This window comes from Trachinotus anak, unplaced genomic scaffold (genome assembly GCF_046630095.1).
Source record: "Trachinotus anak isolate AG129_WGS33_773 ecotype Australia unplaced genomic scaffold, CSIRO_AGI_Tana_v1 ptg000017l, whole genome shotgun sequence".
Classification (NCBI taxonomy): domain Eukaryota; kingdom Metazoa; phylum Chordata; class Actinopteri; order Carangiformes; family Carangidae; genus Trachinotus; species Trachinotus anak.
The window spans coordinates 2,574,954-2,602,464 of NW_027273868.1; the positions used below are offsets into that span (position 1 = coordinate 2,574,954).

A 27,511-nucleotide genomic window follows, 5' to 3' on the forward strand; every position below is an offset into this window, starting at 1 on the left:
GGTCCATCCCCAGCTTTAGTCCCAGTATCTTTTCAATTTCTGTTAAGACATTAGACCAATATTTCTGCAGTTTATGGCATGACCAAAGACAATGAGTTAAAGTGCCAACTTCAGTTTTACATTTAAGACACAGTGGAGACAAACTAGGGTTGAACTTATGTCTGCGATTAGGGGATATATGCATTCTATGCAAAATCTTAAGCTGTACTGATTTAACACGGTTACAAACTGAGATTGATTTAGCATAGGTCCATATATTTTCCCACTCAGCAGCGTTGATTGTGACAGACAGGTCTTTCTCCCACTTTCCTCTGAGCTCTTGTAAAGCCATGGATGGAACAGCGCACATAGCTCCATAAAGTAGACTAATAGTCAACTTCCTAACTGTTCCAAACAACACCTTCTCAAGTGGAGATATGTCAGGGTTACCAACTAAGGTCGTGCTGTGTACTATATAATGTCTTATCTGTAAATAACGAAAAAAGTCCTGTCTGGGGATTTTGTATTTCTCAATGATCTGTTCAAATGACATTAATGTATTATCAGTAAATAAATCTTTTAACATGGTAATTACACAATTACCCCAGTGTCTGAAGCCAGCATCAAGTAGTCCTGGCTGAAAATCAGGATTATTCAGAATAGGAGTAAAAGCTGATGTCAGTTTTGACCTCCCCTCTAGTCTACGCAGTAATGCTTTAATTGTGTTGAGTGTAACAGGATTATCACAGCACATTTTTATAGTTTTAAAATTCTTAATAAACAGCATGTCTCTTAATGGAAATTTTGAAAGGGAGGATTCAATATCTAGCCAGACAGAAGACGTCTTATTTAAGATCCAATCATAAATGTATCGTAAATGAGCACACAACTGGTACCTTCTAAAATCAGGTAAATCTAGCCCTCCCTCAGAGCTTGGTAACTGCAGAGTAGCCATTTTCAGCTTTGGTTTACGTTTACTCCATATAAAAGAGCTGAGCCAACCATTTAGTTTTTTCACAACCTTATTTGAAAACAGTATCGGAATCATCTGAACAGGGTAAAGTAATCTAGGCAATATGTTCATCTTAATCAAAGCTATACGTCCTCGCCAGGATATCGGCAGAGAATTCCAAAGCTCTAAATCTTGCCTCACTTTTTCAAACAAAGGAACAAAGTTAACCCTATACATTTGCTTAAATGCAGGAGTTATGTGTACACCTAAATAAATAAAGCCTGTCGGAGACCACTTAAAGGGGAAGAAGGGCAATGTTTTAGGTATTGAATTTAGACTCCCCAGTGGCATGGCCTCTGATTTTGTCAAATTCATTTTGTATCCAGAAAATTTGCCAAATAAGTCAATAACATTAAGTAACGCAGGTACTGAAGTCCCTGGATCTGAAACAAAAATTAAGACATCATCCGCATAAAGACTTATTTTATGGTGGATCCTATCTACCTGCAAGCCTTGTATAGTAGGCGCTCTCCTAATGGCTTCTGCCAATGGTTCAATAACCATGGCGAATAAGAGGGGGGATAAAGGGTATCCCTGCCTGGTTCCTCTATGTACAGGAAAATTGTCCGATCTGAACCCGTTAGCTAGAATGGCTGCTTGAGGTTTATTATACAGGACCTTGACCCATTTGATAAAATTATCCCCTACACCAAATTTATTTAGACAGTAAAATAAGTATGTCCATTCGACTCGGTCAAAGGCCTTCTCTGCATCCAAAGAGAGCACTAGACCATCAATTTGCCGATGCTGAAAAACCTGAAGGACATTGAGCAGCTGTCTAACATTATAACTTGAATTTCGTCCCTTTATAAAACCAGTTTGGTCCTTCTTTATAATTTTAGGTAAGAGACCTTCAAGGCGTGTGGCCAGGATTTTTGACAAGATTTTCCGATCCACATTAAGAAGGGATATGGGCCTATAAGAGGCACAGGATTCTGGACATTTCCCCCTTTTCAAAATGAGTGAAATATTTGCTTCTCTCAAAGTCTGGGGTAACTCATTATTTGAGAATGCATTATTAAACATATTAACTAAAGGTTCCACTAATAATCCAGAGAATTCTTTATAAAACTCACCACTGAACCCATCAGGCCCCGGAGCTTTCCCGTTCTGCAGAGTTTTTATGGCATTAACCACCTCTTGTCCCGAAATGGGGGAATTAAGAATGAGCTTGTATTCTGATGACATGGTGGGCAAACTGAGCTGGGCAAAGAATTTATCCATTAAAGCAAACACATCACTTGGCTGTTCAGAAATATAAAGATTGTGATAAAATGATTTAAATGTGTCATTTATAAGCTTGTTATCATATACACGATTGCCTTGGGCATCACAAAGGGCTGCAATAGTCTGTGACTCCGCTCTCTTTTTTGTAAGACATGCCAAGTACCTCCCAGGTTTAACCCCATGTTCATAAAATTTTTGCCTGGTAAATCTAATCTTGACTTCCTCATCTTGTGTTAGCAGATTCTCTAAGGTTGCTCTAACTGCAAAAATTTCTTTCAAAATAGTGGGAGATGGAGATTCGATATAAGCATTTTCTTTAGCCTTAAGCTCAGCCATTAACAAATTTTGCTTTTCTCTTTTCTGCCTCTTTTTACTGGCTGAAAAGGAAATGATTAACCCTCTAGCATAAGCTTTAGCAGTTTCCCATAGAATGGCCGGACTATCTGTAGATTGGGTATTGATAGAAAGAAAGGATTTGAATTCAGTGGCAAAGTAAGTAATAAAAGCCTGATCATTCAAAATAGATGTGTTCAATCTCCAGTATTTCACCCCACTGTTTAAACCCTTAAGGGAGAGGTCTAAGACCACCTCGGCATGGTCAGAGATCAAAATACTGCCAATAGAGCAGGACACCACTCTGTGCAGAGAAAGCCCTGACAAAAAGAAGTAATTGATTCTACTGTGACAACCATGAGGTGCAGAAAAAAAAGTATATGCTTTGTCTGTCATGTGGGTTGTTCATCAACAAATCCAAGATCCTCACATATAGAATTGAGTGCTTTAGCTTGTGAAGAGAGAGGCATAGCTCTAGAAGGTAGTCTATCAATAAGAGGATTTAGTATGCAGTTAAAATCTCCACCCACAATAGCAATATCTGACTGAATCTGGGAGAAATCTAGGAGCACTTTAGTTATAAAGTCAGAGGGATGTGCAGGTGGGTAGTACACATTCAGTATAGAAACAATTGTACCTTGTAAAACACCCTTGACAATAACATATCGACCATTTTTATCTTTGATGCAGTCCAATATTGAAAACTGCAAATGTTTTCTCATCAAAATTGCCACTCCTCTACTTCTTGAGGTGAACGAGGAAAAAAACACTTGATTAAAACCTTCCCGCTGCAATTTGAGGTGTTCTTCATCACTCAAGTGTGTTTCTTGTAAGAGAGCAATATCAATTTGTCCCTTCTTCAAAAAAGTTAGTACTTTTCTTCTCTTAACAGGATTATGAACCCCTTTAATATTCCATGTACACAGACGTAGCTTATCACTTACCATATTACCAAATTCGACCCTTTATACAGAAAAAGGTATACTGGAAACATGAAACTAAGAACATATGGGATCATATGTGTGTTGGGGCACAGGTAGGAGCAATTTGGTTATTGGCTTATCATATTAATGATTATCAGTGATAATCACCAATATATATATAAATGTTTACTACAAGTAGTAACCTCGGGGCACCACCCTGTCACCAGGGACCAATGACCAAATTGATGGCTCAGAATACAGTCTCAGAAGGTTGGTTGAAGGGTAAATTCGAGCACTGACTGTTGTGAATCCAGCTGTTATCACAAATATAGTCACAATAATCACAGACAAAGACTAGTTAAATTATATCAGGATTTATTAATACGAGTAATAATTATTCAAAATAACATCACTTAATATTAAACCGATTATAATTCAACTATAACTAAAACAAACATTGGTTACTAACTAGATGATTACAGGCAAAACACATATGTACAACCGTGTGTGTGTGAGAGAGAGAGAGGATGTGACGAGGTCACGTGAGTGACGCGTCAGTAGGAACCAAGATGGCGGCAGAGTGAGGTACTCGCTAGAGCCAAGATGGCGGCTGGCCGCAGAGCGTGAGTGGCGTGAACACGAGAACAGTGGGAGGGGCCTTGAGCCTCACGTGTATGACGCGACCACACTCTCGGGCCTGAATGAGAGAGAGGTGTAGATGAGGTGTGTGATTGGGAGGAAAGAGGGAGAATAGAGGTGAAGAGAGGAAAGAGTCCACAAGAGATCGTCACCACAGTTAATAATCACCACAATATCACTACACAATAACGGAGCCAGAGAACCGAGCTCGTCTGGTCGGATATTGGTCCTTTAACTAGTGATATTTGGCTCATTAAGCTGATCACAGTGAACGATCTAAACAACAGGATATGCAGCACTTATAAGTCAGATTACAAATCAAACACGCTACACTAACTGTGTCTCTGCCCAGACATCAGCCTCTTACTGTGAGCGGCTCCGGTCCTCCGGAGTCAGAACAGAAAGTCTCTGGGTCTCCACAGCTCGGTCCTCGGCCGGAGCTCGGTCCTCGGCCGGGAGCTCGGCGGGTCGTGTCTCGCTCTCCTGGCGGTGACGGTGATGAGTTCCTCGGCGGCAGCGGGAAGATCACAGATGAGAGACGGTGAACTTTGTCTTTAACAAAGTCGGCGCTCATCCTCACAGGACGTGAAATCAGCTGATTGCACAGCGATCTACGTCGGATCCGAAGAGAAGAGAAACACAGCAGTCTGTGCGCTCGGCCTGCGAGTTGGAGACTGTGACCTGGGCTTGAAGAAGTTGTGGAAAAGGTCAGATGTTGGCAGATTGCTCCCTTTCAGCAGCCGAGTCGCGGAGAGAGCTGGAGTAGCTCTCTACTGTACCTGGTGCACGGGAATAAGCGCAGGAGGAGGGTCGCAGCGCAGCTTTTATTACCTGAGTGACGTCACCGGGGATCCCTGCTGGGAATGCCGGGCCGCGGCCAATGCCTTTGCTGAGTTTTCTTTCAAACTCCAATTTTACACCTAGGTGTGAATTGTGGGGGGTGGTTTTGGCCCATAGCCTGGAGGGAAATGCAGTTCACTCCTTTGTTCTCCCCACGAGGCATGGCTCGAGTCAGGCTTCAGGAGAAGCACGCGGGCCTCTCTATTGTTCCCTTCAGGATGCATGGTTTGACACTCAGGCTTTTGAGGAAATGTAGGCCTCTCCATTGTTCTTCTCAGAACTCATGGCTTGAGATCCCAACATGTGCGTTCACTGAGCCAAGAAAAACAACAAACATTAAATCAGAAAATGAACAAGAACTGCTGTACAGAAAAACACAGCAGAAACGCAAATGTTCAAGGGGGTTGTCCCTGCCAATTAACCCGCAGGGATTACAAACCTTCCTCCACGGCAAGACCAGAAAACTTGCCATCCAATCCTCATTCAAAACAGTGTCAGTATTAAACTACACCACACTCGGCAGCGAGAAAAGAAAACAAAACAAAAAAAGCAAACATCCAAGCACACTCACAGTGGCTATTATTTTCTGCCCAATAAAATATAAAATGCTTACATAAGTCGAACAGGAGGGTATCCATACACACCTCATCAATGAGTCATTGATCTGAGTCCGCTTTGTATACTGTCAATCTGACATACCTTAGCATCCTCCTTCTAATGACTGAGCCAGTGAAACGGCGTCCTTCGGAGAGTCAAACCGTCTCTGCTTTCCATCCACTGTCACCCTTAAGATAGCCGGATAGAGCAAAGCATAGTCCATGTTTAATTTCTTCAATTGGGATTTTGCGTCGTCAAATGCTTTACGTCTCCGGACCACTTCAGCCGAGTAGTCGTTGAAGAATGAGACTCTGGGCTCTCCCGGTGCGGGGCCGTCCGCGGGATCCGAGTCGACGCGCAGCATCCATCACCCGCTGCTTATCCCGAAAGTTGTGAAACTTTAGTATCAGTGGTCTCGGGCGTTGATTTGGACCGGGTTTCGATACAGTGGATCTGTGAGCCCAGTCAAGCTTCAGTCGGCCGTCTTTTGTTGTCATTTGGAGATGTTCGGGGATCCATTTCTCAAAGAACTTTACTGGATCAGGTCCTTCAGTGTCCTCAGGTAAACCAACCACACGCACATTGCATCTGCGGCCTCGGTTGTCAAGATCATCGATATGCTCCAGCATGTCGCGCACTTGTTTTTCAAGAGTCGTTATCCTAGCCTCTAAGGATGTTGCTGTAGTTTCAACATCAGCAATTCGCTCTTCAGCTTCTGCAACACGCGTGGCAATTGCTTGCAACTGCGAGGTCTGCTCCCGAATGGCCTCTAAGACAGTGGCAACTTTGGTGTCAATAACTTTAGTGAGGTTGTCAGTTATCTTATCCAAAGCTTGAACAAGACATGGCTCCACAACTCCCGAGTTAGCATCGGTTAGCTCACCACCATCGTCAGGGCTCGAGGGAGAGCTGGTCTTTGCCGTTTTTTTCGTTGCTTTCTTCATACTGTCTGAGTTTTGCAGAAAATAAGTGTCCAGGCTCATGATAGGATACCTCCTGATCAAAATTGCGTATTTTTATCGCACAGACATAAAGAATTCACACATAATCTGTTAAATGCCACCGGAGCTAACCTATTGTGATGCTCACTCTACGTCGCCATCTTGCGCCCCCCAGTGAGACGGTTGTTAAATGAAGCGACCTGCTGGCCCAATGAGTCCACTGACTGCTTCAGGGAATCAGTTGCTTGTTGAATCAGGACAGCCATGTCAGTTTTGAAGCTATCACATTGTTTGCTGAATAGAGCTTCAAGGTCGATCTTGGTGACTGGGTCGGAGTGGCCTTGGTTGTCGGCGCTTCTGCCCCCGGGGTCAGGAAGCTCTGGAGCGGCAGTGGCCATATTAGCTAGCTTAGCTGAAATGCTAGCTGCTCGAGTTGTTACTGAGGGTTGAGGATTAGAATTTGAGGTGCTCATTACATCGCAGTACTCTTTCCCACATAAAAACTGAGTAATGCGTGAGTCAGCTCTAGGAGAAGCGCTGTTAAATTGGTAGACTTGAAAAGTAAATGAAAAATTCGGCTGGAGCTCCCCACTCGCACATCTGCTCGCTACCTCATCAAACCGTAAGTCCTCCCATTACTACTTTTTTTTATTGTTCTTCCGTTAACCATATAGCTGGCAACTGTGAAGTAGGGTTGTCGATACACTGAAAAATAGTAGTGACACTAAAACGCTGTATCCGGATATGACTGAATAAAAGGGGGGAAAAAAGTAGTGATACTAGCCCCCCCTCCCTCTCCCTCTCTGCCATCACACACACAGCAGCAGGCAGGTTGGCTACCCTCCCCCTCACCGCTACGTGAGTTACCAGTAGTAGCGCATAACAATATTAACAGGGCTAGTTGCTACAGTATGCATTAATGTAGGCCGTCTTATTATTAGACATTAGCCGCAGCTAGCGGTTAAAGGCTGACGTTAATGACGCCAACTGCAAAGCAGTTACAGTGAAGAGGCAGCTAGGTGTGTGTGTGTGTGTGAGAGAGAGAGAGAGAGAGAGCAAAGCAGCAGGTGTGAGAGACTTTTTTTCCTAATGTGGTATCAAAAATGGCATCGATTATCGAATATATTCCTGAGAATCGGTATCGAGTTGAAAATTTTAGTATCGTGACAACCCTACTGTGAAGCAAATGTTAAGCTACATGAAATAAAGACAAATGTAACTGTCAAACAACTTAGTTCATAGAGGTGTTTTTTTTTTAACTGTTACTGTTTTAATGGCAGTGAACGTTTTCATGCTGGTAGGCTATCATTTCATATGCACATGATAATGTATCATATTGTGACACCTTGAAATCAGCTTTACTCAGTCAATAACACTCCTTTATCTGTCTGTCTATCACAGCACTCCGTGAAGTATAAGCATGTCAGCACTCAAACTGACCCTCCACAGACATCCACAGTTGGCACACAGCTGTCTGTTGGGACTTTAAAAGAGCATGTGAGAAGCAAAGGTGAGTAAAAATGATTAGTGACAGTGACTGATGGATACATGAATACATCACCCAATTTAATAATGCAACTTATTTATGCTGATGTTTATTTTGGCTTAATTACAAGTGTATGTGTTAGCGCCTGTATGTAAGAAATACAGCATTAGTGTTATTTGTGTCAGGATACCTTCTCTTCTTAAAAAAGCGTTTTGAGCTATGACTCCAGCCTAGTAATAAGCCTTTCATAAAGTGTGTCCAAGCAGCATAGAATGTCATGATATATTTAACATAAAAGAATACATAATATTATTGAATGGCCCCATCACTAAACCTATGTATCATGGGTAGGCTGTACAGTGTGGGAATGAAGGCGGACTTTAATTTATACAAACTGTCACAACATTAATATTTATCATACTGATGGAAATTTGCTTGGGCACGCTTTGCTTGGACTTGAGTAACAATTAAGTGTGATTTGTCTTAACCTTGTGAGGCAGAGGTTATAAGCATAAGTCACATCTACAAAAAAAGAAAAAAGAAAATAGTGCTTTTAAGTCAGGAAACAAGACAGAGCTTAAGGCCACAGAGATGAAAACACGATCAGGATCCTAATTCTTGTGTCTTCTAAATGCCTTTTAGAGTGCATGTATTTTTTAAAATGATTAATTTGTTGTATTTGTGCTTCCAGGCATTCAGGCTAGCATGCCTTCTAAATGTGTAGGCGTTGGTTCTGGTGTCATATGCACAACTATAGAAACACCAATGTCCTCAACACCAATCAAGGGTTCAAGACCAACTAAAAGACCAAGGCTTGAACCACTGGAAGAGGAGAAAGCAGAGGAAGAAATATCTTTTCTTATTCCTGATCCTCAAGACTCCACATACAACCCAGAGGAGTCAGTGACAGTTTTTACGGAGTCATCAGAGCTTTTGTAAAAGAACTTCATATCCATTGTTTGTGATTTACATATTATACTAGCCCATTACATTATTGGTAGCAAGTTAAGCATAGAATAGGGAAGAAAAAGTTTTCTAAACAATAATAAGGAAATGTGATTATCATGTCTTTCTTATGAACAGACCCCCTCCAAACTCTTCCTATGGCGAGACAAAATTTATAGTATATGGGAGCTGCCTCCTTGAGCTTTTCGCACACTGCCCTGTGTGCCAGCGTGTGTGTGACATCAACCGCAGAACTCGGGGAACTTTTTTGGCTGTTGACCAGCTCTGCAACCACTGTCATTTTTTAAGAACATGGAAGAGCCAACCAGTTTTTGGTAGCACACCTGCTGGGAACCTTCAGCTGTCTGCTGCCATTTACTTCACTTTTTTCAAGTGGAAAAGGTATTCAGAATTATTTATTTAAAATAAACAGAGTCAAATCTGAAAATAAAACTAATAGTTTTCTTATTCTTATGTTAGATATTCAAGGCAATGCACATCCCGATGTTCCGGTATGAGACTTTTAGAAGGCATGCTCAGATGTACCTGGAACCAACTATCATTCACAAATGGAAGATGGACCAGGAAACTCTTCTGCAGCAGCTCAGTCAGAGGGACAGTGTTGTAATTGGAGGTGATATGAGGGCAGACTCACCAGGTAACGCATACTATTTTCTCAGCCTTACTAGTTGCAGCAGTCTAATGTGAACTTGTTTATATCGACAACTGGCTTTTTGTCATCCTCAGTCCACTCAGCTAAGTATGGTAGCTACAGTGTGATGGACCTTGAAAGCAACAAGATAATTGACATCCAGTTGGTTCAGGTCAGCGTGAAATATACAAGGATATAGAAGTTTTCCTAGCTACTGATGCAATGGGTAATATGGTGGGTAAATGGCTTGCAAAGATCACAACATAAGTAACAAATAATAGATTGAGTGAAGAGCTTTAGTGACCCACTATGTTCAACACTCAATAATTATATAAAATCCAGTCATTGTGAAATATATTTCAAAAAGGACTTTCTCTCCTCCACCACCAGAGCAATGAAGTGGGAGGGAGCTACCACATGGAGCTTTCTTATCAGATTATACCTGGCTGCCATGCATTTCAATGAAAACACTGACCGCCCACAAGCTACCTCAGCCTCAGGAAAGCCAGTGTTCAAAAGAAAGTTCCCCAAGTTCAAGAAGGGTGAATCTGTCATCAAGCCAGTGAAAACAGTGCCCACATACAGTAAGTAAAAAAAAAAGTTTTTATTATATAAAAGTAGGAAAATATTAATCATGACATATATATGCAACAGAAAAACATATTAACAAATTGGTCATATCCATAAAACATTTTTACAGGCTACACCCAGGAGCTAATGGAGGTGCTCTTCGAACAAGTCTTCCCTGACCCTGCTCCATACGCCGAGATGATGCACAGTATCCCCATCCCTGCCCTGCTGTCCTCCCAATACGACAGGCCCTCCATGGAAGAAGCCGTCACTGGCTATTTGTCCCGCTTCAGTTGAGGGGGGGTCTGAACCCAAAATACCTCCCTGTTGCTTCAGGGAACTCCTGGCGGATGCGCTGCACAACACATGAGGGGATGACCACCCTCACTCTCCTGCCCAGGAAGCCCCAGCACCAGCTGACGAAGCTCCTGTATGCCAGATGCCGATAGCATCTGTAGGAGGGAGATTAAGTGCCATCAGAGAATATTTGTTATTATTGTTCTGTTACTGATGTATTTCATAAAATATTCATTCTCGAATTTCAGTTCACTGGTGTTTAATATATTTAACATTATGTATTTAACATACACATAAACATGGTAAATTTACTGGGGGATGGTTAAGGGCTCACTTGAGGCATCATTATTATTATTATTATTATTATTATCATCACCACCATCGTTATTGTTGTTATTATTACTTACGCCTCCAAGCCTCTTATTCTCAAGTGCCCATAGTCTGCACGGTAAATGTTGTATGCATTTTGGAGCGCATACATATTTAAGCACACCGGTTCAAGGCCAGGATGGTAGGTCATGCAGTCTGGGGGGGGCTGAACCCGGTTCATTCTTCTGAGAGCCTAATGAACGACAATGTGTAAACTTTATTAAACAGTGAAAGAATAATGTAATGATTTTGTTAAGATGAACATAACTTGAGGGTTGCCAGAGATGTTTGTACAGCCCCGCTGCTTGCTACGCTTGATTATTTTATTATTACTGTCTCTTGTGTTTGTGCTCCATAACACAGCATGTGGTCGTGAGATAATATAGAATAGAATAGAAAATACTTTATTTACCCTTGGAAGGGAAATTCAGATAGTCCAGCAGCTCACATAACAATGATATGATAAAAATGATATAAATAGAAAATGTTTATACCTAACAAAAGATAAAATAAGATATAAAGACAACAATAATAAGATAAAGTGAAGTGGAAAAAAAAATACCTGGGGTGTTTCATTGCAACAAATGTTTTCTCTTTCTGTGGGCATCGTTGCACAGTTGCCACAGGTACACCTAGAGTAAAAAGAGAAAAAAAAGCAGTCTGTCAACCAACGGTAAGTCATGACTACATGAGCAGAATGTGCGTTACCTAGTAACAAGTCTTTGAGCCACCAGTGTCTGTACTAGTCATTTAATGGAAAATGTAGCAGAGTAGGCTATTTGCATCATTACTCAGTGGATACTAGTAACTGAGACTGTAGTTACATGAAGTTATTACATTCATTTTTCTAAGAACACGTCCGAGTAGTTACCCGACATTAATATATTAATGAATGTTATTTTACACTGCATCATTAGGCTGCGGGTTACCTTACTCTTGCAATTGCATGTTGCAAGAAATGTAACAAACAAAACTTACCAGTCTGAAACATCTTGCACCACACGGCGCAATTGCGGTGTTTCTGTGTTGGCTGCCGTCTCTGTCTCCGGATCCGAGTCCGGTTCAAACATATATGGTCTTTTGCCATCCATCGCAGGTGAATTTTTATGAATGCAGCTTAGGTTTCAGTTACTTGCCTGTGATTGGCCTGACCACACGCCACTCAAAAACAGTCAGCCAATCAGAGGAGAGGTTCTCATTCTCTCTTCTGATTGGCCAAATGACCTGTGCCTGCTGGAGCTCCAGAAAGAGGCAACAGAAAGGGGCAGTATAAACAATAACACTAGAACTACCAAGGCAGTCATTTTGACTGCTTTCAAAATCATAACTTGGTTTAAAAAAAACCTATGTACCAATAGGACCCTGACTTTTCCTAAATGTGTGTATATTTTATTCTAACATTGTTTTATCATTAAAATTTCAAAACACAAAAGAGATCTGAGTATTACTACCTCGAATGACCATAGCAGTCAAATTGACTGCATGCTTTTTACAGGTGGTGTCATATTTCACTATTTGGTACATTTTCCCGCTCTTTCTCCTGCTCTATTGTCTGTTTGTTTTTTATGCTCTCTGAAGCTAAAACCTAGTTATAGCTTCACTCTAAACCCAAGAGAGACAAAAATGCCAGGACAGCGACTGGGAGACAGTGTGGTGTTGAAATTGGCTGAGCCTTTCCTGGGGAAGGGGAGAAACATCACCACTGATAACTTCTTTACTTCCCTTGAACTTGCCAAGGCACTAAAGGCCCAGAAAACCAGCCTGGTTGGTACGGTAAATAAGAGGAGATGAGAGCTTCCTCCATCTGTAAAGGAGCAAAGGGCCCTGCACACTACAGATGTGCTGAAATGTGACGGTGCAACCCTAACAATCTATCAATGCAAACCAAGGAAAAATGTCTCCATTCTAAGCACTGTCCACACAGCTGTCAACATCACAAGTGGCTACAAGGCTAAACCGGAGACTGTTACATACTACAACAGAACCAACAGAAGGTTGGAGTAGATGTGCTTGATCAAATGGCAAGGAAATACTTAGTGAAAGCACCTACATGAAGATGGCCATTTATTGTGTTTTATAATATTCTTATTATAATATGCTTCGATCCTGTTCAAGAAATGCACCAATGAGATGATGTCACGGAGGAACTTCATTATGCGACTCGCAAATAAACTTTGCTCCGGACACATGACAGCAAAAGCCAGACAAATGATGGTGTGAGAGCCCCGGTTGGAGCAGCAGAAGATGGAGAGGAGAAGGCAGTGCCAAGTGCGAAGAAAGTGTAAGAAAAACAAAGCAAAGGATACTTGTGTCAAATGTCACAAGGTAGTGTGTGGGAGCTGCACATGGAAGGTACAGGTTACCTGTGTTGACTGTGAGTGATTGTGAGCCATAAGCAAAACAAGTGTCTTCAGCTGGCTGGCAGCCATCACAGCATTTTGGAATGTTCATACTAGTTAATAATTTTCATTGTTAAGGTCTAATGATGACACCAACCTATTTTGAAAGCAGGATGTATTTGTTTTTATTTCACAGAGAAAATGGTTGCAGTTCAAGTTTGCATGTGTAATTGCAGAGAAGTTATGTTGTGTCAATTAAATAAATAAAACACTCAATCATTTAGTGTCCTTTTTACCTATTCCACCAATTTATTCTTAGATCTTTTTAATGATAATCCAAATTATATACAAATAATGACCATAGCAGTCATGACTGCTGTGGTCATTCTAGTAGTTGCAGAATTCAGGTAGACCGAGTTTTAAGCAGATCACAGGTACTCAAAACCAATGATATATCTTGTTAGGGATATCAGCAAGTAAATAAACCCAGAGAAAAGTGCACAACATGAGGCCTTTAAACTTAAAACGGACACTGTGGTGCCTCCACATGTTGGCATGGTTGGCCGACATGGTGGAGGCACCACAAGCTAAAAGGAGCTAAAATCAGTAAAAACTTACAATAGGTAAAACAATAAACAATAAAGCAATAAATATGTACAAGTTAAAAAAAAAAATTGAAAAAAAAACGTACCTTTTCAAGTTTGGCCTGGACAAGGTGTTGAAACTGGCAGAGTGCAGGTAAGAAGTACTCTGGGCCAATGAATTCCTATTTGTTTAAGATATTGTAATGGGAAATTTTGATATAACTCATGTGTGACTAGGCAAAACTGTGTAACCAAAGACTGTGTGTGTATTTCTAATGAAGTTTTGAAGTAACCTTTGTACACCCTTTTCGTGGCTATGAAGGAGACCTCTGGATGAGCTGATGATGAGCACATGGAGACAAGATATCAGGATGGCCTTGCCTTCCCCGCCATGATAAACACGTGTAGACAAATATATGTGAAGGTCTTGCCCATCTGCCTTTCTGTTCATGATAAGGGTAGCTCGTTTGACCTTGGTGGAGACAGAGCTGTGACATTGTGTCTGGGGAGAGGCAAGCAGGTGAAAGAGAGGATCGCATCTCATCTTTGTGGAATGTGTTTTGGGACTATAAGACTGTGGCCCTGGAAAACATCTTCAGGCCACTCACTCACTGACTGTACTGCTGTTCAGTTGTGTTTGTGTGACTCCATTCATGAATGTTTATTAAACTCAAGAAACAGCTTGACGCGTGAAGATCTTCTTTTTCAATTATTGAACAAGGTAAAACATTTTTGCCACCACAATATACAACTACAGAAAAGTTGCACTACTTTAAACAAGGAATGTAGACAATTTCCTCCCAAGAGTTGGTTTAAGGCAATAATTTAACCACCAAAAAGAGGCAACCGCAGTCTTAGCCAAAAGGCCAAGAAGCGATGGGCTCAAAGTGTCTGGCATTCAAGCCAGGCTCTTGGCACAAATCTCATTGGTCGCGGTTCGCTGCTTTTGATGTGAGCAGAACAATGGCTGCTTTTCACCACCTCCGCTCACCTTCCCATTCCTGACAGAGACAGCTTAAACTCTTTGGTGTTCCTCTCCACGGAAGTCTTTAGTAAAAGGCGAAAGACTTGTGCGTGATGAAGAGAAACCAGAGTCAGTACAGCCCTCTCCTCAAGAGTGGCCGAGGACCCCATTGGTCCCAGTCACCGCCCTCATGGTAGTCTTCTCTTAGCTTGCCAAATCCCCACCTCCTCCCCATGTTGTCACGGGCTCTATCCAATCGGGTTGTGGAGAAAAGTGCCTGGGCCTCAACATGCAATCCCCACAAATTTCTCAAGTTATCAGGCACTTGCAGGCCCCAAATCCAGGGAAAATGCGGGTTGAGTGGTGGCTAGCAGCCCTTCCAGGGTGCGTGATGGATATCAGCTGTGGGGCAGGTTGACTTACTTTCTTTGAGCCACTGCCAAAGTGGCATTTGAAACTGTACATTTGCGTCATTGCTTGCTTTTCCACAAGGCCAGAGAATGGTGCACCGTTCCTGGTGGCCAGAGGTGTGGACTCGAGTCACATGACTTGGACTCGAGTCAGACTCGAGTCATGAATTTGATGACTTTTGACTTGACTTGACAAAATGTAAAGAGACTCATAACTTGATTTGGACTTGAACATCAATAACTTATGACTTCACTTGGACTTGAGCATTTTGACTTGAAAAGACTCGCTACTTTCCCTAAAGATTAAAAAGTATGTTACGTATGTAGGACCACTTGTGTGCGTCTCTCTCTCTCTCCCTCTCCGTGTGTGTGTGTGCGTATGTGTGCGCGCTGTTGGTACAACATCCAATCAAATTTGATCCACGTTGTTTTGATCAACAGCATCCATCCAATCAAATTGCAGGACAACCAACGAAGAAGAATTGCCAAACAATGGCGCGAGTTGGCAAAAATGATATCAAAGATAGTTTTGTTCAGGTATAAAAACTACGAGGTGGTCAACAAAAAACGAACTACAGTATGCAAAACATGTGGGACAAAGATTAATGACGGAGACGCTACAACTTCCAACTTCGTCCGACATTTGAAGTTGCACAAAGAACGGTAAGTTCTGAATGAAAGCTAATGCTAGCTTCTCGGCTAAGTAACTTTGCTAGCAGCATTGCTAAATCAGTGAGACTGTAAACTCACTGTTAACGTTACATTGCAAACATGGTAATCATTCCACTGCGGGTTCACTCCCTTACTCAAACTATTATAAAATAATATAGTTCGGGATTTTTGAAGCGGGTTGTATGACATACTTAGTGTAGCTATCACACACATTAGATGGTGGTCAGCAGCAAAACGTAAACAACCTTTAAATGTATTTTATATTAAGAATATGTGTCGTTTGTGTAATTTTGGTAAATCACAACTAACCCGAACTAACACCGAAGACATAAAGTAACACAATTAAACATACTAATTGAGGCAGCAGTAGACCAGCAACTTCTGTGAGATGCGGGGTAAAATTGCTGTTTTTGTCAATGGAGTTTGTTGTGCTGGATAGAGTGAATTAACAAGCGATATAATCTCAGTTTCCTGACGGAAAGCGCTGTTTGATGGCAAGGTAAAGCAGTAAAAATATTCTTAATATAGCATACACTTAAACTGATATTGATTTTATTAGATTTGTGTCATGGCCAAAAGCCTATCTGGCATGATGGTAGTGTCTGCTTCTCCATACTGAGAATACAATTAATATTAACACAATGTTCAAATTGATTGATATTAATAACATGAGTAATAAAGAGTAGTTTCAAATACAGTTCATGTGTGGCTATAAGCGATTTTCTGACATCTTTTTAATATGCTTACCTTTCACAGATTTGAAGAATACCAGATGAACAAAAGCATCATAAACAAACCAAAACAGCCTTCAATCTCCCAGTTCCTGGACAGTCGTGTTGGGCATTACAGCATGAGTCATCCACAGCAAAAAGCTATCACCAATGCAATACTGTCCGACTTGATTATCGATTGCAACTTCCCCCTGTCTATTGTGGAAAACAAGAGTTTTCGTCACTTTCTGACAGTAATTGACAGTAAGTACAGCCCAGTGTGTCGTAGAACTTTGACATCAAAAACAGAGAACCTTGCTGAAGAGAGACGTTCAAAATTAAAAACTCAATTGAGCAACACTGACCATGTTTCAGTCACTGTGGAAATTTGGTCTGACCGAAAGATGAGGGGATTCCTTGGTATCACTGCGCACTGGATGGAGAAAGAGGCAGAGAGGATACAGCTAAAGACCAATCTCTTGGCCTGCAATTGCTTCAAAGGCTCACACACAGCTGAAAGAATCTGTGACCAATTTGAGGCAATATGTGATGAATACAACATCAAAAATAAATTGGACTTCATTATTAGTGACAATGCCGCTAACATGTGAAAAGCATTTACTGTGTGCTTCCCCAGTGAACAAGAGGATGATGATGGCAGAGATGGAACTCAACACTGAGGCAAGTGAAGGCAGTTCTCCAGTGTGATAATCTAAAGCTCTGTGCTGTTCTAGAAAAGGCTGGGCATAAGGAATTGTCATTCACACCACGGGAGTGGAATCTGTTGAAGGAGTTGGTGGACATCTTGAAGCCGTTTGGAGAAGCAACAGATTTGACACAGGGGGAGAAGGTTGTCACAATCAGTGCTATTGTTCCATCCATCTTGTCCCTCAATCACCACCTAGAGAAGCTTCAGCCTCAAGTCCGTTTCCTGAGCGGCCTGGTCAGAAGTCTCCAGGCATCCCTGCAAAAAAGATTTCTTAGGATCTTCATCAACGTGAAAATGGCGAGGACACAAGATGGGATCACTGCCCCCCTTTTCAGACCCAGAATTGATCCTGCAAGATGCTGCAGAGACTGAGCAGCCTGTGCCTCTCATTGATGAAGAACAGCAAGAGGACCATAGAGAAGGAGAAGGGCTGTTTGCTGCATACCATAAGAGGCAGAAGACGGATGTTGGGACCACTCCAGCACTACAGCTAAGTCACTACCTTGACATAGCCGAAGTGCCTGTCTCCAGTGCTCCAGTGGAGCGAGTTTTCAGCCATGGTGGCATCATCCTACGTCCCCATTGTGCACAAATTTGATCTTTTACAAATGCAATGCAGCATAGGGCCCTGACATAAGAAAGCACAAGCCTGTTCATTGTTATGTTCATGTATGTTATCGCCCCCCCCAATATACTTTCGAAATACAATGTCAGCACTTTTATATACATTTGCACTTGTTTTTTTTCTTCAAATGGAAGAATGTTCTTGCAAAAAAAGTTTTGATAAATAAATACAGATTTTAAAAGCATACTAGTTATAGTGCAACAATATGCTTTCGAAATACAATGTCAGCACTTTTATATACATTTGCACTTGTTTTTTTTCTTCAAATGGAAGAATGTTATTGCAAAAAAAAGTTTTGGTAAATAAATACAGATTTTAAAAGCATACATGATCTGTGTCAATATTATTACTCTGTTGTTAAAACGACTCGAAACTCAAACTGTAGGACTTTGAACTTGACTTGGGACTTGTCAGTCTCGACTTGGGACTCGACTCGGGACTTCCCTGTCTTGACTTGGGACTTGACTCAGGAGTTGAGGGCAAAGACTTGAGACTTACTTGATACTTGCAAAACAATTACTTGGTCCCACCTCTGCTGGCGGCAGTGCAATGCCAGGTCGATGCGTGGAGTGAATGGAGCAAGCCCCTTTTTCAGCTCCCAGTTCTAAAAATCTGTTTAATATGTTGTCCTAGATAGATAGATAGAGGACATATCAGATATTAGACTGATAAGAACAGATTTTTTTTATTGCAATTCCAAACTCCAAATCAAATGTCACAACAAAGAAAACAGATCACATAACATATGAGGTCCACAAATCCAAAACATAAAGTACATACCCTATAACATTTTGCTTAAACAAACCAAACCAAACAAAAGTTTACACCAAACATCCTACCCCCCATCCTACTCTCCTCACCACCCCCTCTACTCTACTGCTTCTGTTTTTCTTAATTGGGTCCTGTCTAACCACCCACAAGCTTCTCTTTACCATGCTAATTACTAACCAAATGGCAAATTTTGCCCAACCCAGTCCTGCTCCAACCCCCCTTTCAACCTTTTCCCAAGTTAGTTCAAAACCAAAGACTTCCTGCCTTAACCACAGTTCCACCCCTTCCCATACTACCCTAGAAAAGGGACAGTCCCACATGACATGCCTAATTGTCTCCTCTACTGAGCACCCAATCCTAGGACACACCGGAGACCTTGCCAACCCATGCCGATACATGATGTCTTGTCCTGGCAAACACTTATGGAGGCATAACCAGTTCAAGTCTGTGAAAAGGTTGTTCCATCCCCTTTTCACTGTGCCCTGATCCCCCACATTATCATTGTGTTGTTATTATCATTGTTGAAGTATTGGTATTTTGAGTAAATGTTTCTATTAAATTTTTCAGGGTTTGATTTTGAAGATATTTTGGTGGTTTATGTTGAAAGGGTCGGCCTACTTTGGATGTTTTCAGCTGTCTCTCTGAGTGGGGTTAATTGGCTGCTCAGTTAGGGAGAGAGGAAACAGGTGTGTGCTATCAGATCCTGTTAGGAGAATTTAGTGTGGGTAGTGGTAGTGTGGGGTTGGGGTGCTTGGGATGGGTAGCATTTTAGCTCACCCCCATACTTACCTGAGAGGATGGTATGCTCCACATAGGTGAAGAAGATTAAGTGCAAACTATTCAGGGGTCAGAGGGAGAGAGAGAGACGTAGAGCAGGTGGCAGCTTGTAGTGAGGCTGCAATTTTAGAATTAGTTTGATATGGTTTAAGTTCTTTTTCTTTTGAATTGCCCGGGATTTATTTTTGTTTTCTGTTTGTAGTATTTGGTTAATAAAACATCACTTTTGAGCACATACTCCTGCTTGCTGACAATGTTTTTTTGAAACTTCTTTTTAAAAGCATCTGGTGCCCATATCATCATCTGCCCTTTGCAGAGAGAGGCAACACCACAAGGTTCTTAAGGCCATTGTCAAGCCCATGAGGCTGAATCCCCCTGGAAACACTTGGCGGTATTCCTGGAACTGGAGGTGCAATGACCCTCTGTCTAACCTCTTTGTAGAGGGCCCTGTGATTAAGTTTCAGTGCAGGTGCAGAAGCCTCCGGATGTGCCCACAGCCACCTGGCTGCCTGGCGGTAGTGCCATGGTTGCTGCTCTACCCGGGGAGCCAAGTTGTTCCAGACCAAAAGCTGCCTCGCTTGGTAGGCAAAAAAGAGGGGCAAGAAATAGCCAGAGGGGTGAACCACTGGGCCAGATAATTCCCTACACATGAAAGAAACAAAAATGCAGTCCAACTTCAGTGGCAGATGTGGTACATCTCTCCCCCTTCCTCAATCCCTGCCAACATGCGGGCCCTCGCAATATACTCACACCCCCCCCCCCCCAAATAAGACCAAATACGAGGCACATGAGAGGCCTCCTCATGCTGACTGCTAGTGGATATATGTAAGCCAGGTACAGAAGACATGGCAAAACATCCACCTTGAGAATAAGTACCTTCCCTACAAACATCAGGCACCTACTCTTCCAGAGAGAAATCTTCCTTTGGACTGCCTCTAGATGCCTTGTCCAGTTCACTGTGGCACTATGAGCCGACTCAAAGCTTACCCCTAGAACCTTTAGAGGCCCAGAGCAGAAAGACTGTCCCCCTGGTACAGCCGTCCTTTCTCTCCACCTCCTAAAGAACTTAACTGAGGACTTTGGACGATTAAGGCTTGATCCAGCCACGTGACTAAAGTCACTAAAAATTTGCAAGGAGCGGATAAGGCACTCATCCCTGTCCAGCAGCAATGTAGTGTCATCAACATATTGAGACAGCTTGACTCCCAAACCCCCACTGCCAGGCACAAGAAAACCTCTCACTCCAGGATCAGCCCGAATGGCAGCTGCCAAAGGCTCTATGTAAAGCACATAGAGCAGTGGTGAGAGCAGGCATCCCTGTCTCACCCCTGAGTACAAACTAAAAGCCTCCCCCAGGTGCCCATTAACCAAAACCCTGCTCCCCGCAGCCATATATAATGTGTGCAGCCACCCTACAAAAACCTGACCCAAACCTAGCCTTTCCAGTACTCTAAACATAAAACCCCAATGTACTCTGTCAAAGGCCTTTGCTTGATCAAGACCGACCAGCATATGCAGCAGATGCCTATCCTCAGCCCACAGCATCCCGTAAGAGTTGTAGGTTCCATCTCAGAGTGCCCTGGCACTGCACGTGTCTGGTCCACATGGACCACATGCGGTAGGGCCATGCTTAACCGGTCTGCTAGAACCTTAACCAGGAGCTTATAGTCCATGCACAGCATGGTCAGCGGTCACCAATTATCAATATCAGTGCGATCCCCTTTCTTATACAGGAGGGAGATAACTGCAGTCGCCGTAGACCTTCCCATTTTACCTGTACAGAGCACCTCAGTCAGCACCTCCAACAATACTGGCCCAAGTATGTCCCAAAACTTAACATAAAACTCCACCGGCAACCCATCAATGCCTGGCACCTTGCTCATCCTACAGAGAGCACCTTCAAGCTCTTTGAGGGTCAGTGGGACCTTCAAAGCCTGCACTATGTTCCCTGGCACCTGCTGGTTCGGCAAATCCAGGAAAACAAGGTCACCTTAAACAGCAAACCATCATGATCTGAAAAGCAAACTAGGAGCACCCTTCCTGCAACCAACTTCGAGGTCTTAACAAAAAATACATAATCTAAACGCTTAACAATTCCCTGTGAATTACGCCAAGTGGGACTGTCCATGAGTGGCCTGACCACCCTCCCCCCATCCACCAAACCAAAACTATTCAAAAGATTAGAAATATACAGATCGCTGGCATCTCCCCCCTTTCCTAACTCTACATTAAAATCACCCCCTATGATTACCTGCCTATTGGTAACCAGGTGCGGCTCCAGTATCCCAAACATTTCTTCCTGCTCTGCTGAGGATTGTGGTCCATAGACCACAATGATTCTCAGTGTATTTGTTCCCTAGGAGATGTCTGCACCCATTATTCTCCCCTGGACAATAACAAAAACACCCTCAGCCTTAATCTCCTTAAAACCAAACAAAATCCCAACTCCTGTAGAGTCAACACCCCCTATGCTCCAGACTGAGTCCCCTCTTGTCCATTCCCCTCTAAAACACCCAACATTCTCCATGTCCCGTAAGTGGACTTCCTGCAACAAACAAATGGCTGCATGCAAAGAGCCTACAAAATCGAAAACAACCCTTCTTTTAACAGAGTTCCTCATTCCCCTCACATTCAGAGAAAGAACATCAAAAGAGACCATTTTAAATTACAGATGTTTACACCGAAACAAAACAAAAAAGAAATAAACCAGTCCCCCCTTACTGTGAATACAGATCATCTCCATCACTATCCATCTGGTCCGCCCAGGAAAAAGGAACAGCATTTGGCGAGAATTAAGGCCTATTTGGTCCCTCATATGTGTGCTCACTCAAAGGAGACGACAACAGGAGCAAACCGGGAGAAAGCTCAAAATCAAGCTCCAACCCAGCTGGTGGCTTCTCACCCAAAACACCTGAAACATGCTCCAAACCCTGTCCTGTGTCCATTGCATCCCGCCCCTGGGCCCCTCCCCTCACCATTTCCTCCCCCTGTTGTTTTCCATCAGCCCTACCCACATCAACCCCCACCTCTGTTGCCTTCCCCCTCCCCTTCCCTTCCTCTCCCTCTTTGACCTTTTGCTCTTCACCACCTGCTCACACTCCCCGTTTGCAGTTGAGAGACCCTCCTCCAATACCTTCAACACTCCTCGTGCCCCTTGCTTTGGCTCGGTGGAAGCGGCACCAGTGGGGACCATGTCCATAATCCCTGAGGACAACTGGTCCATGCCGTCCTCTCCAACCGCACTGGCTAGTCCCTGCTCCTTGGATACAGTTTCCATTCTACTCCCAGGAGGGCCAAGAAGCTGCTCTGCTTGCTGTGGACCAACTGACGTATTGCCCATTGGCACGAAAGCCCCTCCAATTTCCTGAGCCTTACCCTGGCCTCCTGTGGCCCCAGCTACTTCAGCAAAGGTTCTCCTGTGGCCAGGACAGCTCCGATAGAGGTGATCAAGTCCACCACATCCATGACAGGCCTTCAGTGCAGTGCAGTCATTAGCCTCGTGTCCCCCATGTCCACAGAAACGGCAGCAGACATCAGTGCATCCTGCCTCCGTGTGGCCAGACTGCCTACACTGCCGACAGAAAGATGGTTGCTGCGAATAGTACAAATAGCCACGGTCCCCACCAAGGCTAAAAAAAGCAGGTGGATGTCTGAGACCACCAGGCCCTTCTGGCTCAGGCTTAAGCAACACCTGGAACTGCTGTCTGCCAGTCCAAAACCCCATTGGATCTTTGACATATCTTGCCGCTGACACCACTTCTCCATACTGGCCCAGGAAATCAGCCAATGCAAGATCAATCACAAACGGGTTAAACATATGAACTGTGATCAGCCTGAAATTAGGTCTGTCCAAGCTCAAAATCTTGTAGCAGGCTAAAGGCCTTACCCCAGCTCCAGCCAAGCAATTTTCAGATACCTTCCTGTACACCTCCTCATTCCTCAGGGTGACATCAAAAGCTTTTTCCGGCTGGTTCCATTGAATGCATAAGACATCCTCCACCGTCAAATGAAGCTGGCCCATGATGACCCTCTTGCAAAACCATGATCTTGAAACCACATCCTCTTCCGCCACGACTGCCTGGAAACGTAGAGTGAATCTCAACCCAACCTTAGGGATAAACTGCTCAGCAGGGGCCATACTGGCCAACTCTTCTATAGTGTCGCCCAGATCACAAAAAAAATCTCTCCTCAAATTTTTTCTTTCGAAAAGATTTATTGACACTCATTTCAAGTACATTTCTAAGAAGGTTTACATGTTGAGATAAAAGGGATACTTTATAAACACAACAATTTGATAAATAATTGTAAGACCATTGTTTTTTTTTTAAAAAACATTAAAAACAAATATTTCAAGGGGTTTTACATTTAAATATAAAAAACTATTATCAAACATAAAATCCATCTCACAAATGAAAAACCATGGAGTGTCCCAAATCTTTAAAATGGAGTGCATTGGTTTAAAACTTCTCTTCTTTCTAATTTTGTGCAGGAGCAGAGTGAGTCCCTACCCAGGGTCACTCATTCCGCTCCCCCAAACATTTGGTCTCTCGGGATCCTGTCGTGGTGCTCAGAGGAGATCCTCACCCTGTTGCTCCTTCCCACCTGCCTCACCTGGAGAGCCAGGCCGCCGCTGCTTTGACCTTTTCATGTGTGGCTCCGGCTCCTTCGTCCGAATGGGCACAGAAGCGATGCTTCTTTGTGGCTGTGTCCTAGGCCTGCTGCCTACAGCCATCTGGATCACAGCCACGGGGGGGATCTGCATGTGCTTCCTTACCAGCAAGTTTCTGGAGGTCCATATGGTGTCTTTTATGGCAGCTAGGGTGAGCCACATCTGGGCAAAGTCATCTTTCTTCAGTTTTTTTTGGCTCACCCCATAGAGCACCAGTTGTGTAGTAAGGACCTCCCTTGCTGGCAAGTACGGGAATTGCAAGGAGCCGGCCGTTGCCTACTGGTCTACAGCAGCGCTGCACTCCCAGAGCAAATGCCTCACCGACTCTGGCGTGCCATAACCAGGTCGGGGGCAGGCTGAGCGTGCTGACATGCCCTGGGAGTGCATGACAGACCTGACTGGGAGAATCTCATGAGCCACCATCCATGACGGGTCCCGGAGTCTGTTTGGAAGAGCAGAATGGTTCACGTTGCGCCAAACTGTTGAGGGCTCACCAAATGCGAACCCGTGCACTGGACTCACTGGCTTCTGCACAACAGAGATCAGAGAACGGTGGTTGGTTAAAATATGCAGCTCCTCCTGCCCCAGTTTAAAATGCTTTAAAAACATCTGGATAAAAGCATAGCATGGTGGCAGGCTAAAAGACACGGGTACTTTAAGATCTGTAGGTAAAATCTTCAATTGTCTGAGGTACGATCCCATCCAGAAACGTGTCATAACTGTAGTTTTGGGGTTTCCGGATGGGTCTGTGGCTTGTGTGAAGTGTAGTGTGGTGTATCAGCTTCCTAAAAACAAGTACAGGTCAGGCAATCCTTTTCCTCCTTTCTCCTTTGGCCTTTTAATAACCTCCCTCCTCAGTCTCTCCCACTTGGAGCCCCACAGGAAATAAAAGATGGCTCGTTCCAGATCTAAAAGCACTCTCCTAGGTGGGATAAAAACAGAACTGATGGGTAAAAGCAAAGGTAAAATCACCGCTTTGATGATTAAAACCTTTCCTTCTATAGTCAGTCCTCTAAGTCCCCAATATCCTAGTCTTTGTTTTACTTTCCCTACCACGTCTGGCCAATTTGTTGTCCCTTCTCCCTCCCTGTCAAATTTGATCCCCAGTATTTTTTGATCAGTCCGGGTCACAGTCAAAGGGAGTCCTGTCATCTCAGTCACTGTCCATGGTCCATAAAATTGGGCTTGGGTCTTGTTTTTGTTCAACTTTGACCCAGAAGCCTGTCCAAACCAGTCAGTCAAGTCCAGCGTCCTGTTGACAGATAAAAGGTTGGTGCATAAAATATTCACGTTGTCCATGTATAAAATATACTTGGTGTTCAGTCCCCCGTTCCCCGGTACTCCCAACTCATTGATTCATTGATCCCTTCTCAAGATCTGTGCCAGCGGTTCTATACATGATATGTATAGGAGAGCAGATAATGGACAACCCTGACAGACACCACAGTTAATATCAACTGCTTTTGTCAAATGCCCGTTAATCACAAATTTGCTGGTAATGTCCCGATGCAGCAATCCCACCCAAACTAGAAACCTTTCTGGGAACCCCATTTTTTGCAGTACCTTGAAAAGGTGCTGGTGTGAGACCCAATCGAAGGCTTTCTCAAAATCTAAATTTAGGACTACTAGCCGGATGTTTCTGTCTCTCGCGTAACAGATGGTGTCTCGGATCAGTACAAGGCTGTCAGTGATCTTCCTCCCTGGGATGGCACAACCTTGATCCAGGTGAATCACCCCCTTTAAAAACAAGGACATACGTGAGGCTCAAGGATGGCTAAAAAGTTTACAATCAAAGTTTAAAAGTGCGATAGGTCTCCAGTTCATCAGGTCAGTCTTGTCTTTGTTTTTGTGCAGTAGAGTCACTATCCCTACTCTAAAACTGTCAGGAAGTCGGTCTAGGTGCTAGGTGCTAAGTCTTTAAAAACATTGATCAAATCAGGTGCTAAAATGTCCCAAAAAGTCAAATCAAATTCCAAGGGAAGTCCAACCTGTCCTGGGGACTTCAATTTTTTAAAACTTGACAAATATTTATTTAACTCTAGAATGGTAAAATCTTGGGTTAAAAGCACACTGTCTTTTACTTTATCAATGGATTTTAAAACTTCATTCATGGTGTCTATTCTAATGGGCTTTTCTTTATACAATTCTATGTAAAAAATTTCCACAATCTGTTTAATTTTTTCTATTTTCTCTGTTGTGCACCCATTTTCTTTTTTTAGTTTTAAAATGGTCCCCCCTTTACTAACAGTTTTCTTAGAAAAAATACCTGGTGCACTTCTCACCCTCCTCTATTTCCCATTCCCTGCTTCTTAAAATGACAATCTTGCTTTTAATTTCAGCTAAAACCGACATCTCTGATTTGATTTCTCTAATTTCTTCATTAAAATCCATTCCATTTTGGTTGAGGTTAAAATAGCGCTGTAGTCGCTTCTGCAGTCCCATCATGCATCTGTTCTCCCTGTCCTTTCTTTTTTTGCCTACCTGTCTGAAAAAAGTCTGGGTCTTTCCCTTCACCATCTCCCACCAGTGTGCTCGTGTATCGTACATGTCTTGAAGGGTCTGCCACTCTCGGTACTGCTCCCTGTGCTGCTGAACTAGATGTTGATCTTCAAACAGGGAGCAGTTGAGTTTCCACAGACCACTTCCAAAAGTCACACCTGAAGAGAGTGAAAGGGTGCAGGAGAGCATCAGGTGATCAGAAAAGAAAACGGGTCAATCTAGCATCGGTCGGTGGGCAGTCCCATGTAAAAATAAAATCTATGCGAGAACCAGGTGAAGCCCTCCTCTCCAGGATGCATGGTTTTAAAACAGTCTTGCAGTATAAAATCCCTGCATATGCCCTGTAATAAAGCCGATGTTTTATCAATTTTAAAATCTTCCCCTGTTCTTTTTCTATCTTTTCGACTTAAAATACAGTTAAAATCACCCCCTAAAACTAATGGCACTCTCCCTAGCATGTGGGACTGCAGGTCCTCTAAAAGGTCATACCTGTCATTTTTGTCATTAAAGCCATAAATATTGAGAAGGTTAAAATCCTGTCCCATGAAAATCAAGTGTGCTAAAAGTGCCCTACTGTCTCTCGCCACAGTGCTACTTTTCACCAGAACTTGAGGGTTTTTTATTAAAATTGCCACTCCATCATTCTTGTTATGGTTTGAACCGCTCCATATCGATGTCTGTGGCCACATCTCCTCCCACTGTCGGTAGTGTTTTAAAAACGGTATGCCACATTCCTGCATTAAAAACACATCTGACTTTGTAGAATTAAGAAAGGATAAAACACTCTGGGCTCTAACTCTCGACTTCATACTTGTCACATTGATGGTTGAGAAGGTGAGTGTCATGAGTATGGTTAAAAACAACAGGTATGAAATTTTAAAAGACTAAATAGAGGTTTAAAATGCTAAAATATCTTTAAAAAAGGCAGTTAGGCTATTTCTAGTGAACGGGGATCCTCCTTCACTTCAACAG

The 27,511-nt window shown here is 43.0% G+C and overlaps 1 long non-coding RNA gene, 1 other non-coding gene and 1 pseudogene across 4 annotated transcripts; 1 reads left to right on the forward strand and 2 right to left on the reverse strand.

The window, feature by feature from the left end:
• Positions 1 to 5,261: 5,261 nt before the first annotated feature.
• On the forward strand, positions 5,262 to 11,526 carry LOC139634810 (uncharacterized). 3 transcript variants are annotated; one of them, XR_011694073.1, is made up of 5 exons: positions 5,262 to 8,001; positions 8,669 to 9,324; positions 9,403 to 9,746; positions 9,965 to 10,158; positions 10,275 to 11,526. It is a non-coding gene; the product is annotated as an uncharacterized lncRNA (long non-coding RNA). The 3 variants fall into 3 exon arrangements; XR_011694072.1 differs by having other exon boundaries at positions 5,262 to 9,324; positions 9,403 to 9,580; positions 9,670 to 9,746; positions 10,275 to 10,477; XR_011694071.1 differs by having other exon boundaries at positions 5,262 to 9,324; positions 10,275 to 10,477.
• A 3,218-nt stretch (positions 11,527 to 14,744) lies between these two features.
• On the reverse strand, positions 14,745 to 14,830 carry LOC139634841 (U5 spliceosomal RNA; annotated as a pseudogene).
• A 3,512-nt stretch (positions 14,831 to 18,342) lies between these two features.
• On the reverse strand, positions 18,343 to 18,536 carry LOC139634839 (U2 spliceosomal RNA). The gene has a single exon (XR_011694084.1). It is a non-coding gene; the product is annotated as a U2 spliceosomal RNA (small nuclear RNA).
• Between the last annotated feature and the right edge of the window lie 8,975 nt (positions 18,537 to 27,511).